Source organism: Amblyomma mixtum, chromosome 1 (assembly GCF_055824585.1).
Source record: "Amblyomma mixtum isolate Tamu chromosome 1, ASM5582458v1, whole genome shotgun sequence".
Classification (NCBI taxonomy): domain Eukaryota; kingdom Metazoa; phylum Arthropoda; class Arachnida; order Ixodida; family Ixodidae; genus Amblyomma; species Amblyomma mixtum.
In genome coordinates this window covers 271,821,159-271,835,839 of record NC_143012.1, presented here as the reverse complement: position 1 = coordinate 271,835,839, position 14,681 = coordinate 271,821,159, and positions in this window count along the sequence as shown.

Genomic DNA, 14,681 nt, shown 5'->3' with positions numbered 1-14,681 from the left:
CTTCTCTTGGCTAAAGCACTGGAATACTGACGATAGCTGAACGATAAAATAACAGTAGAAGATTAGATTACTAAAGAGCATTTGAAGATAAAAAAAGGCAGCTATTTAAAAATTTCTGAGTACTAAATCTTTGAGCGACTTGGCGAATTATAAGTAATACCAGAACAATGTGACTGCTCTTTTAAAGTGCGAACAAAGAGCAATTTTGCGTGACCAATTTGAAGCCTGTAAAGGAAGCAGTGACATTTAGAACAAACTTAATCATTTATTCAGTCGTGCTTCTACTGTATCCCCTGTGAGTGGATTAATTCATTAAGGGCACCACAACAAGGATCAGAATTGGCTGAAACATTGAAATTCGATAACTTTTTCATAGACATTGTCAGTAATATGCTATCATATGATACTATGGGGCTGGATATAGGACATAATACTGATAGCATTTTTCTTAGACCAGCTGATGAACATGAAATTCGCAACATTTTTACCTCTTTCAAAAAAAGTAAAGCTCGCGATATTGATGGCACTCAGAAAGGCCCGGTGAAACATGTAGTCAGCCTCCTAGCTCCTGCTCTTACCTACATATACTTGCTTTGGTTTGTGGGCAGTTTCCCGAATTAATGCAGACTTCTAAAGTAACTGTGCTGTTCAAAAGTGGAGACAAAAATAATGTCTAATTATGGGCCCACCGCCATCTTACCTGTTTATCTAAAGGTTTAGAAAAGGTTGTCCACAGTAAACTCACGAAGTTTAGCGCTAAATTCTCCTTACTGTCTTCATGCCAATATGATTTTTTGGAGGGAAGTGTACTGAAACCGCCCTGTTGATGCAAAAAGAAGTCATTTTGGGTGCTTTTGAACAGAAACGGACCTGTCTAAGATTAGTTATAGATTTTTCGAGGCGTTCAACCACCTTAATCACCAGCATTTATTTCTTAAGAAAATTGGAAATTGTAGGGATCCAGGTCGCTCCTCTGTCTTTCACAAGGTCATATTTGCAGTCGTCATCTTTTTTCACTATTAAAACCGGTGTTCCATAGGGTAGCATTGTAGTTGTGCTATTGTTTCTTTTGTGTATAAATGACATCACGAACATCGACAACATATCAGAATACATAATACTGTACGCAGACAATACTATTAATGCTTTTTAAAGGCAACACTCTTGATTCAATAATTCCTGTAGTCAATAGGGCACTAGACAGAGTGAGGGCTTGCAGTAAAGAAAATTCACGAATCATAAGTACACAAAAGATGAAAGCAGTCATATTTCACCCTAGGCAACATGTAATTCTTCAGAACTTTGATTTGTGCATGGGGGGCTTCATTATAAACATTGCAGGTTCTGTTAAAGCACTAGGAGATGTTTTTCATGAAAATTTGAGCTGGAACGCTCACATTGACAGTGTTGTATCTAAACTTTCAAAATGCTTCGTTGTTCTTGCAAAGCATCGCTTGTTTCTACCAGTGCCAATCAAACTTATAATCTACAATGCACTGTTTTTGCCCCGTGTGAGTTGTTTGGTCTGGTGCAATACCACGGAGACAAATATTCAAAACCTATTTCGACTACAAAAGAAAGAGATTTGTTTTATTGCAGATGTAGAATACTGAGCCCACACAAATGAGTGGTTAACCCGTTTTAGTATCATCAAAATTCCGAAACTCTATTAATATTATTGAGCCACAAGGTATAAAAAGTCCCTTCACCATATACACAATACCTTTCTAGATGTATGCGCTCCACGGATACTGGAGTCACGTAGGATAAAGTAAAGAAACAAAACTGAAAGCGATCCCATGTCAGTGACCAATTTATGACCATGTGCTCTATCTTAAAGGGGCTCAGAATGGGGCTCTAAATAAAGTTGTGGTATGCCTAGGATGTTAAAAGGCGCCGTTTCACAAATATCCTCCAGCAAGAATTTTTTTTAATGTGTTTTGTGGAAGCTGACTCATCTAGTCACGATTTGAATTTACGCATCTTTGCGCCTCTCTCGTTACTTTTTGCACTCTGAAATGGCGCTCCTCCGCCGGCCCCACACACTCGGTCTTTGCGCCGGCTGCCGACGCGCGCAGGAGGGGGGCGGGGAGGCGGAGCTTCCAGCCCCGGCCATAGAAGCTGCGGAACATCAGAAAGAGACGCCACGGTGAACCAATGACAGCCCTCCGCTGCTGACGTAACAAGCAATGCATGACGCATTGCACGCGGATTCGGTTGAAAGCCGGCTCCGCAGGTCACTGTGAGGCGTGGAAGAGCGCATTTTTAAATTCAGGCCAATCGCTTCTTCCCTTATGTTACTCTGCATAATGAGCTTACAGGCGACCCGGAGGCTTGCATTCTCTGCAACGTACCTCTGAGTCAAATTCATCTAATCTGGCAATGCCCCGAATCTCCGGGAGCTAAGCAGACTGATCCCCTTGATCAAGTTGCCTGGGAGTCCTACATCCGCAGCCCAAATGCGCATGTACAGAAGATTGTCCTGCGCCTGGCGGAGGAGGCATACTCCAAGACCTTCTCTGCGGTCACGGCGCAGGAGGGCCGGCAAGGGGGAGACCCTCCCTCTGGCTGAGCCCCTGCCCCGAGGCCCATGTTGGTGTGAATAAAGTCGTCTCTCTCTCTCTCTCTGACGTGTCAGGTGAGTCGCGGGTACCGTCTTGATCGAGGCGTAGCACCAATTGTCGTCCCTGCAGGATAATCTTTTTCTGTGAGAAATCGAGCCCCATTTGGGTGGCTTGGCAAAATGGCAGCCCGCACAGCACATCATGTGGGAAATTTGGGAGCACTACAAATGTTGCCTTCGTGCTAACCTCCGCACGGATTATAATCCCCAGATCTATTTCTCCGCATGATTGTACTAAGTTCACTGCACGCACGAGAGTGGCAGACGGTCAGATGGCCTTCCTCAGTCGAGCAGCTAGGGCTGCCGAGATAACATTCACAACTGCTCCGGTGTCTATTATTACCTGGACGTCAAGGTCTTCCACCGTGGCAGGAACTGTGATGAGCTGCGTCTGGTGGAACGTCGCGTGAACCGAGTCCTCATGTTTGCCACCGGGTCGGACGGCAGGACCCGGCTCTACCAGTTTCCCGACTGGTGTGAGGCCGGAGCTTGCTGTGCCTGGTTCTCTGGGCATTAGCGCATGATGTGCCCGACTCGGTTGCACCGGAAGCAAACCACTTGCCCTCCCTGCGTCCTTGAGCCACGTGGCTTGAACGGTCGACGGTCACGTTGCCCGAGGTGATCTACAGCTGCAGTCAAGGCGCGCAGGGTCTCTTGCATGGCTTCTAACACAGCATCTGTGCCCTTGTTTTGAGTGCTTTCATGTCGGCCCGGTGCGTAGAGGACCTGTGGTGGGGTCCCTGCAGCATAAAGGGATGTTGCCAGGTATTGGCTGAATGACATTGCCGGGTGCCCGGTTGGGATGCCTGGCAGTGGGTGTGTCGGCTTAGCCATAAGGGCGTGGTGTGCCATGGCTCCTACGTGTGTCAGGCGCTCAAGTGCTCTAGGAATTCCTGCGTGGAGCTGGGGTTAGAAATGGCTACGCGTTCTGTCATTTCCGGTCGCAAGCCCCGGAGTAGGTACCGAAGCTTCTTTGCATCTGTCATCGCCGCGTTGGCCCGTCCATATAGCTGCAGTACCCCAGCCACATACTGCTGTGGCGTCTCCCCTGGCTGCTTCTTGCGTTCCTGTAGGTGAATGTACGCCCATTCTTGTACATGCGCGCATGCAAAGGTGGCGCGTAGTGCCTTTTTCTACTGTGACCATGTGTCTGGTGCTTTATCCCGGAGTGCTGACACGTACTAGGCCCGGGCGACGTCCGCGAGAGCAAGCACTAGATTGTCCGCTTTCTGTTCGTCTGTCCATGCTAGGGATCGCCCGTACCGCTCATATATATGGAGCCAATCCTCTAGGTCTTCACTGGCTGTCCCTTTAAACACGGGAGGCGGCGCGAAAGCCCTCATCGATGGCATGCTGTGCTGATCGTTCATCTTTGGTTCGTCGTTGGCGGGAATGACGCGGTTTCTCAAGATTCTTTCCGCTGTGAACATCAGCTACTTATTTTTTTTTTTTTGTGCCGCGATAATTTTCTCGCAAAGCGCGAATAGGTCGTTGAAGCGCTCGTCCAAATTGCGGCTCTTCTCCTTCAAAGCGCGTCCTGTACTCGAACCCTAACTTTTGCGCAACTGCGATTCGACGGTCTCGGCGAGTGGTTGCCTTCCTTACTTTCTCTTTTTGCATAGCGGGGATCTAGGAGCACCTCCACCACTTGTTACGTTCGTGATTTCGAGCGTGTCTTACTCGGGTCTTTCGGACCGGGGAGCAGTGCCAGGCGGGTCGTGCCTCGGCAAAGTTTCCCGCAGTTCGTCCGACAGAGGAGCCACGGATTCAAAGTCACGGTCATGGACTACGCGCTCATCGCATGGGGTGGCGGCGGAGACGTGTACGACTACGACTACTATGATTAGCTGGCGGAGCCGGCTCTCGTCCGAGGTGGCAGTGGCAAGAGGTTTTTTTGTAATTCCTTCCAGAAAAAGCAACGCGGCTCGCCGAAAGGTTTGGCAGCACAGGATCGGCCGGACAAACTTCGATAATGATGTGGATCCGCGTCTTTGTGAGGTGGCCGTTTCTCAGTTGTCAGTCGTGTTTTTTCGGATGATTTGGTGTGAAGCGCCAGCGGCTGCAGTCTTTCTTCGCACTAAATGCCGTTTGGCATGATTTTAAATAGACTCGTTCGCTAGCGGGTACGAAAGCCGTGCTGAAGTGCAGGTTAATGTTGCTCGCATTGCGCGGCGTGTCGGCTTGGTTTCAGTCGGGCTCGTTCGCATGTTGTTTGAGCCCCGCCGCTTACGTTGCTCGCTATGCAGGTCCAGGCTTGATGTTGCGCGCATTGCTTGCCGTATTTGTGTTGCTGCAGCTAGACTGCTGGGCGCACGAACTCCATATTAAAGGGGCGGTACTCGCTGTTTGAGCCTACGCTGCTCATGCTCCTCGCGGTGCAGGTCTAGCTTTCATGTTGAACGCATATCGCTAGACGTATTTGTTTTGTTACAGTTGCACTCCCTCGCTCACGAACACCAAAGGTGTGGTACTTCCTGTTGAAGATCCTACTGCTCATGCTGCTTGCGATTAAGGTCTAGCTTTCATGATGCGCGCATTGCTGAACGTATTTTTCAAGCCGGGTTCTAGACCGAAATCCGCACCTGTCTCTTGAATACTCGATATCTGCGTGGATAATACTTGAGAATGCTAGCAAGGACCTCTGTAAAACATAGTTTCAGACATTTTGGGTTGAGGCCGTCGTCGCTGCCGCGAATTCCTGCGAAAATCACGCTGCGTGGAGCTATGTAACGTGGATAGGTGGTGTCAAATGAATCACTAAAGCAGGTGATGATCGAGACCATTTCCAAAGTTCGACATTGGAAAAGCTCCTCATGGCTTTTAATGCGGAGTGGTGACGTGTTAACACTTGTGTATTGTTTTTTCAGTTATGAAAGGTCACGCTCTATATTTTTTTCGTGCCTTGTATCTCCCACGCCACAATCTCAATGCGGCCGAATCGGAGGCAGAAAATGCAACAAAAATCACGCGGGCGCGCGGTCCGGTGCGCGCCAAAGCGCGAGCGACGAGAAAGCCACTCGTCGAGAGATGGTAGTCACTCCAGTGCCGCGAACTCGCTCGCGCGCGCCACTTCCAACGTGTGCTCCGCAGTCAAAGCGATCGAAGAACAAGAAGTTTCTATAAAGCAATCCAACGTTGGTCTGGGCAGTTATTACACTAACTGATTTTTTAATCTCTCATTTCATGATGCCATTTTGACCGAAGCCAAGTCACAAAACGCAACACAAATACATTTGGGCGCGCGCTCTGCCGGGCGCCAAAAGGCGACAGTTGGGAGCGTCTGCTAGCTGCTCCCGGCCTAGGTGCCGCCACCGTCGGCGCCCGGGAGAAGCCGAGAGAAGGAGCGCCGGCATAGGAGGAGGAGGAGGGAGGAGATGTCGCTACTTTTAGGAGATGTCGCTACTATGGCATCAAGGCTGCCAGGAAGCATAGGAGGGTTCTCACACAGCTTCCACCCTCTCCGTTCGATGACGTTCTACGTCACACCTGCGGTAACTCAGGACGTTCTACGTCCGCCGCTTATGAACGTGGGTGGCGCTGATGAACACTCTCAAGGTTAGGTTACTTAAAAACATAAATGCCCCCGAAAGCAGAAGGTTTGACAGCCGTCGCCGTAGCTCAGAGGTAGAGCACCGGACGCGTAATTCGGAGGTCGTGGGTTCGTATCCCACCGGCGGCATGTGGTTGTTTTTTCTTCTGCTTTTCTAATCAATTAGCTTTAAGCGATGACATATTCTAAATTGATCAACACCACAAAATAAATAAATTAATTAAAAAAAAATCCCGCGTGCCCCTTGGTTTCTGTGGCTGTTGGCTTCTGTCATATTTACAACGAGCCCCTCATTCCCCTTCCACATATATATATATATATATATATATATATATATATATATATATATATATATATATATATATGCGAAATTGAGAAACGCTTCATTTAGGTAAAACATTTATTAGGAGTCGACGTTTCGGACTGAGCCTGTCCTTTTTCAAGTCTTGAAATGTGCCGCGTCAAAGAGCGGTGCGGTGGTGAGTTCAGCCGTTGAAAAGCCACCAGAAAAAAAAAAAAAAACCGGTTCCCTGTTTCCAGATATTCTAGATTTGATATGATGTCTCATCGCATAGTAAACCACTCGACCATCTCCATGACACCATACTCAGCCACAACCGCCGAGAAACCAGCTATTAACTCCAAAAGCCTCTTCAACAGTCACGGCGACACAGTTCGAAAATGTGTGATGGAACGTAGAAAGAAAACCCCGAGAGCTGCATGCTTGGTATCTTTCCCACACTAGAACTCCAAGTCTCTAAAACGCAATGATGGCGGTTGTGAGAAAAATATAGAACAGCGACCGGACTCATCTCCCGCGCCAGTTGTTTCTTTTTAAGACGTCAAACGCCATGTCATTTCTGAGAGGACCAAATATATTCATCTCTGAAGGGATCTACTACGGTTTCATTGGATGTTTAGTTGCGGCAAGGGAAAATTAAAAGCGGTGCGTCGTTTAAGTGTGTACTCACCATACGCGCCTGCATGTCTCTTCATTCTATGCAACGTGGAACCAAAGAAACAAGCTTGAATTTCCAGTACTCTTAAAAAGAAAGTTTGGTTGGTTAACATGGGTTTCCCTAGTCCGAGTTCATAATTCCTCAATATAAATACCACGTGTCGGCTATTGAGGTTGCTGTGATGTCAGGCATTGTGATGTGCATTACCAGTACTTCGAAATCCCAGCAGTGAAATGCTTTCGGCAATTAACGAAGCTTTCAGACCAATTACATGCAACCTAATCGCAGCGTGTTCGAATGTCCAGCACAGTGAAGTATGCGGTGGTTCTCTAAATCTTACAATTACTGCACTTTTGCGCACTTGTAGAGGGTATATGAACCAGCATGAATTCCGCAAATGCAATTCATTTGTTTTTGTTCCTGCTCTTCGTCCAGTGCGTTAAAAGTTTCCTTTCGTTAAAGCGCACTCGACAGCCAATATTGTCTTCGGGTAGACTCCAGCATAACAAGAAATTTTGAGACCATAATTTAACGCTCGTGCAAGGATGTTCGAACTGAAGCATTCTTCTGAATTTTTATCAATTTAGTAATGATCGTATGCGGACAATTTGTTTACAGCAAAGGCGGAAACTGTTTCGGTATAGTAATAAAAAGGATGTCCAAAATGAAGATGAAAATGGAAGGGTGAGCGAGATGCTAACAATCATTATCGTTGCTCGCATTCTCCCCCAATAAACCAAATAACGAGGTACACTGGCCAAAGTGGTTCAGCGAGTGCATCCCCCTAAATGTCAGCTAAAAGTGAAGCAGCACAGCGCATAACTCAAAACAATTTCTGCGCTTAAGGCGTGCCAATACTCTGCCATCAATTTAGTGCGCACAAAGAGATTTTGTACCTGCGCTCTCGGTAATCAGGAGAACCAGAAGAGAACCACTTTTGTTAGCAAAAAGTTTTGACCAGACAAAGAAATATACTTCAATCGAAACACGTTTTTCGAAAATTATTATTTTTTTCTCGTTTATGAAATTTTTTTATCGAAACTTCACTCATTATGCTGAGTAGTTCGAAGAACTACGCATAGAAATGTCGTGCGCATACTTTCGCCTGCAGTGCGATGAAAAATATCCAGTAAATTCTAATAAACCTAGCTGACAGCCAGCCGTTTAGGATATAAATATAAGATAATAGCTTTGAGTACGTACAGATTATTCATTGTTAACGTCGAGGCTATAACTGGGAGACAGGAAAGAGCAGGAACGCGAAACTAACTCAACTATTAACTTCTACTCGCGTTCTCAGACAAAATTGAATCATTGCAGTACTTGTGAGTTGCTTGCCTAGCGCCCACAGTTCTAGAAGGGCGCTTCAGGTCGAGATTGGTTTGAAGCTTCTTCCGCAGTGCAGTGCAATTTCTAAGCGAAAGTTCCCGGCAGATGCGGTTTGTGATAAATTTGCCTGCTTATTAGTATTTCATTCTGCTTGCTTTTGGTCAGGACGCGAGCTCGTACATATAGCAAGCGAGGCAGTGAGCTGTATTTTTATTCTCCTGAGTACTGGCAGAGAGGGAACTGTTTCCGTCACAGATTCCATACTTGTGTGGCGTATTCCGGCCAAATGCTGCTTCCGTTTTTCTCTACTTTTAATTTTCTGTCCGAACGGTCATCCACTGTAAGCGAGGAATAGTCATGTGCATTTCCGAAGACGACACTACCTACACCAACCTGTTGTTTAATTATTTTTTATACCCTGACATTACTCATCACTGTTATGTTTCTTTTTTTATGGACGCAGTTTTTTCCCGGCGTGATTGAAGAGCTCAAGATTAAAAATAGCGCCCCCCTTCCCTTCCCTCTCTTTGTTCTACTTTTCATCATGAACCTTCGCCAACTCGCTCAGCATTTTAAACTGATGAATGCTCTATTACATTGTGATGTACTTTCTGTGTATTTAACTCTATAACCACAATTGCGACTTTGTCAACAAGCTTAGCAAAATAACAGTTACCTCGCAAATCATAGGGAAGTGCACACATGTAAGTCACTTTTTGAAATGCTCAATAATTTATTTCGAGAAATTTGTGTTCAAGCGTCTATTTATTTGCTTGCTACTTTACACCGAATTCACGTCTTTAAGTGCACAGAAAGAAATTACAAACGTTTGTGCTCGCTATTGTAACTTCGCTAGACAGTATTGAGCTTGCAGAGTATCGGCTGAACGGTCACTACTCATACCATCTCCTGGGGGCGCACGGGATTCTGAAAGACCCTTTTGGCGGCTCATGTTTAGTAAGGCCGGAGATAACAGCGTTAAAACCACCTGTGAGACTGCTTCCCTCTTGCAACGTCCCTCTGCCGCAAATCCTTCCCATTCTGTACACCTCTTCTACCCTACGGTAGTAAATCATGGAAGACGTTATGCTGCTTTCCCAACCACGTCTCTCTTTCTTTGCACCTTCCACCCCGCCGCTCATTTTCTATCAGGGGATCCTCTCTTCCCTTTTGCTTCTTTACTCGTGCCCTTGCTATTAAAAATGCCCCCAGCATCATCACTTATTTCTCAAATTTCGCTTTCACCTGCAGCGCATGCTGCAGTGGTTTAACCCTACTGCGGGCTACTATTTTCTAAACGACAGTGCCTTGTAGATTCCTTTTCCTTACCAGATTGTTTGATTGTATACCATGTCGCCGTTTGCACTGAACGCACCCGACTTCAGCCACCATCCTTCGGGACCGAAGGGCAATTAAATGCGAGAGCATGATGCATGGATCCCAAGGGGCAAAGCAGCCAGCTTCTTTGCTTCTTCGTCGCTCTAGGCTAGGGGGGTTCTCGTTGATTCCCTGAGCGAACAACGTGTTTTGGGGAGCCAAATATCCTCAAGCGACTGTAAATGATCCTCACGTTTGCGTGCGGTTTCGGGGTTTTCTCTCATTTTCTGTGTGCCCTAGGGAAGGGATCATAAGTTCGTCGTCCGGAGTTAACGATCGTGTTCAAATGCAGGTTTCATGGGCGATAGGAGCCGGCTGTTTAATGACAGTGAATATGTTTTGGAAGACTGGAACAGCTCAGAAACTGCGCTCAGTTTTGTAACATGCATGTATTGGATGTGCTGTGTACTATCCAATAAAAAGCTAATGACTCTTAAAATGTCTTGCCGATAACATATTTGATCACTGGTTCAGACAATTAGTACCTATATAAATCCTGCTGTGTAATAGCGGACTCATCAAAGTTTACAAAATCTGAGTATTTACTTGGACCTGATTGCTTGAGTTAACTCGTGAACAACTTTTTAACAATGGGTAATGCATTTTCGCGCATCCGCGCAACTGTGTGAGCTATGATGGAGGCCCTATAAAGAGCTGGGGCAGTTTCAAACACGATGGGTTCCTTAACACACATTCAAAGCATATCTCGGGAGTGTTTTCGGATTTATGCTTGGCCAATACGCAGCTGCCGTAACGGGGATTAAACTCGCAAACTCGTTTTCCGTAGCCGCAGCCCAATCATTGAACCACTGTAGAGAAAAAAGTCAAATCATAACAATGAATGCGAGACACCGATAAAATAACAAATAAAAAACAGGCAGTTGTGGCCAGTGACGTATATTTTAAACACGTCTTCGTTATAGATGTAGCATTCACGCATACATTACAACCAGCTCGAAAGAGCGTGGCAGATATCGAAACGGGCCGAACCCAAATAAATCTTTGTTAACGAGGGCTTGAAGCTATAAGCACCGTCCAACAGCGCCTATGACGCATTGCTAGCTATGAAACTATCCTTTGTTCGTTTATCTTTTTTTTTTACAATCGTACGTAGAGCATTTCCTAATATAAACAATTATGGTGAAGAACTACGGTTTCTCCTGATGTCAAATTTTGCGCATGTTTTTATAAGTAACAGTATTTTACTTGGCAAAGTGAAGGCACCATAAGTGTTCAGTGGGCTTTTTGCCAACCCGGTGTAGGTACTGAGCAGCAGGCGGCAACACAAAGTCTAAGCTGATCCATACAAGAAATTGCTTCTTAAGGATTTCAATCTCCAAAGTCGACGCGACAATTTCTTGTCTCCCGCTTTAGAACTAGCCATAAGACTTCTGCGGAACCACCCTGGCTATAAAGAAGATTAGTTGTAAAGGTTGTTCTAAGTCTTTTTTCCTCATACGCATCGTCTTCGACGCCATAAACAAGCCATATGCCTCAGGTTAAGCCATCACGGCAAACAAACATACTAGACACTACCTCTACTAACTGGGGCATGAGAGCATCAGTAAACGCTCACTTTCTCTCGCTGTTTCTCCAGTACACCAGTGGCGATTTTCCCAGCTCGGTTCGTGCCTCGTAAATGGGCAAGACAGCAGCACTTCGCTTCGAACGACGATCACTCACCTGGACTTCCGCTCATTTTCCAAAGGGGTTCTCGAGAGGGCCTTGGCTGATATCGGTTAAAACCAACCTGCAAAGGCGGTTTTCGAGCCTGCCCGGGAATTAACCGGAACTTCCGCACCAACAACAATTTTCGTGAAGGTATGCGGAGTTTATGCAGGCGTATGGCATTTCTTTTGTTTTGGACACCTATTATGCAGTTCATTAAATTTACTACGCCCTCATCAATTTCCATGAGCAATCTCCTTGTTATATTTTATTTTTCTTCGCATTATCCCATTGTAGAGAGAACGTAAAACTCATGTTCATCATCTGGCCTATTTTTGAACCCCTTTTTATGCTAAAGATTTTTTTTTGCTGCCTTAATTAGAGTGCACTGGCCATGAGTTAGCACAACATTATAAGAGCATGTGAGCCTAATGTAACTTTAGATAAATGGCTGTTTAATTTAACCACCGGCAAAATGAAACTGACTAGAACCTTGTTGGCACTCATGATGATGATGTCCTCAGGCTGAATGGCACATACCAACGGCGGGGGCACTCATTCTTTGTCACTTGTTCTTCGTTGTCCTTCATCTGGTACACAATCATCCCAGTGGGTTCCGTGCTTCTAGAGAAGGGTAGTCTCAGTTTCTGGAAACCATTGACGTCACCGCTATAGGTAGGCGGTAACGTGAGTCCACATAAAAAGGTGACGATGCAGGTACTGTTACCTCATCTCTTGCTCCTGTAACCAAAATTTTGCATGCAAACTTTTTATAATCGGCCGTATACTTAATTTTTTAGGAATTGCACAGAGGCCTCTTGGCAAATGGATGACACATGGAATTCATATAATAAGCAGAAAGCTTAGCTTTCTATAATTCTGTTAAACTGGTGGTATTAATGTGATTTCGGTGCCTGCCTCGTGCTTGTGTATATTCACTTGTGTGCTTGTTAGGCGCCATTTTATATCCTTGTCGTAATCATTGAGCAAGCCCAAATCAAGCATTTAAAATAGCTCAAGCGGTAGCTATACAATACATCACAACAATCCCCGCCACTCTAAGTATAAAAGCAGCAAGGAAGCCAGCATGAGAAATATCGGCAAAAGTAAAATTTCTGTGAACGTATCGTTTGGTAACAATGAACGCAAGGTTCCTTACGAACTTCGAGCAAAGAGAATCCACTCCTTGCACGAGCTCGAGAAACAAAATTCAAGATGCACCCTGAGGACGGGCGAATATCGCCACGATAATTCCAGCCCCAGAAGTTTCAATTCATCCAGCCAAAGACATGCGCCGCTTGCATAAAGCCCTACGGCTGCACGGTAGAAGAATCACAGTCGACAGAAAAACAAGGACAATACACAAGCCTCCATAGCCCAGCGTGGCGCCTTAAGCAAGCAAGCAAGGCAAGAGAAAGACGTTTCCTGAAACCGTAGAGGGTTTTGTCAATAGACCAAAGGTTGTAATGATGGGGCTCTTCGATATAGCGGAAGGTTATTTCGGAAATCGCTCCGTACCTCATGCGTTATTCATAAAAGCACTGCTCAATGGCAGCACAGAATGTAGAGAAGTAGAGCGCTTGTTCAAAGCCACGACTTCTTCGTGACGTGTCCAGTTCTTGTGATTACAACAGGAGTATTGACGCTAATAAAGCGAACTTCATAGTTGGAGACTAAAAGAAACGGGGTGCTGATAACGCATATGCTCTATCTGAATAATCGTGCAAGGAAACCGTTTGTTGTAATACCACTTGAGGACGTTTATTCTGCAACGGATTCAAAGCGCCGAAACATAGGAGATGGAAAAGATGACTGCCTTACATCAGGCAGACTATATTGCAGTAAGCAGCATGGGAGTATGCTGTGTTGCACTGCCTGGTAAGCTCTGCTCTTATTATTTGAGTGCATAGTATTTGCGCGGCAAATGTGTATTGTTTCCTTATTTGCTCTATTTTCGAATTATTGCCACAATAATTACTCTGAATCTATTTAAATATCACAATGAAAATAATATTTCAAAGCTTCTGTTTGCTTCTCTCAAAGACACAATGCGTTTTGTTTTTCGGCAAACCGATCATCACCAGCCTGACTACGCCCACTTCAAGGAAAAGGCCTCGCTCATGTCTCTCCAGATAACCCTGTCCTTTGCGAGTTGCGGTCACCGTATCGCCGCAAACTCTTAATTTCATCCGCCCACCTAACTTTCTTCCACCCCCTGCTACGCTTGGCAAACTGATAGACAGGAGTAAAATTATCTCACCGTGTTCTTCATATGTGTTTTACGAAAATCTAAATCTTATTTTCGCGTTACAAAATTTCTTGACTTTCAAGCGGCAAGAATACATTTATGTTATATTTTTTCTTACTATCATAACACAGTGATGAATACAAAATTTGAAGACAAAATAAACGTGTTAGCTCTTCTCCTCTGTTCTAAAGGCATTGCTAGGAATAAATTCTAAACGTAGCACTCGAAATAGGCCCTCTTTTATAATGGTGGACTTTTGGGGAAACATTCAACAGTAAAGAATAGCGAATTGCTTGCATTCGTTGTGAACTGACAAACATCCATTGCTAGCCCGCACTAGCTTCTTAGCTAGTGCGGGCTTAGAGCAATACTTACTAGGCGCGATACTTAGGCGCGATACTAGGCGCGATACTTAGAGCAAAAGCTCTTCATGGGAGGCATTCCGTGGCCGACAGCGTGACCTCCTCAGAACTTTCACTTGCAAAGTGAGTGTGCTCAATTTGTCGCGTTTGCGCCAAGACTGCATAAATAGGTCGCGAAAATGGGGGTTGCGTACGAACTGATTTTAAGATTTTTTCCTAAAGTTGAGTTGTGCACCTATTCCGTTCTGTCGTGGCTTACCCAGCTATGTTTCCTAAATCACAAAAAGCGGCCTACTCCAATCCTTCGCACGGTAAAGAGCCCTTATGCCCTTAGCCAGATTTCGTGTGCTGTGCAATGACTGAAGACCCAGAAGCTGATGGAGTCAAAGGAGAGTGTGAGACGGAGCAGCGCACAGGCGAGGCGTAATGCACTTTCCTGGAGCCGTGCCTGCATTGGGGTTAGTGTGGTGGAGCGGGGAGAGGCTGTGTGAGCAGCTCTCTGTGTGCGAAAGAGTGCGAACTTGTGTATCTACATTATATAAGAGTCATGCCTTTAGGTGGAAAG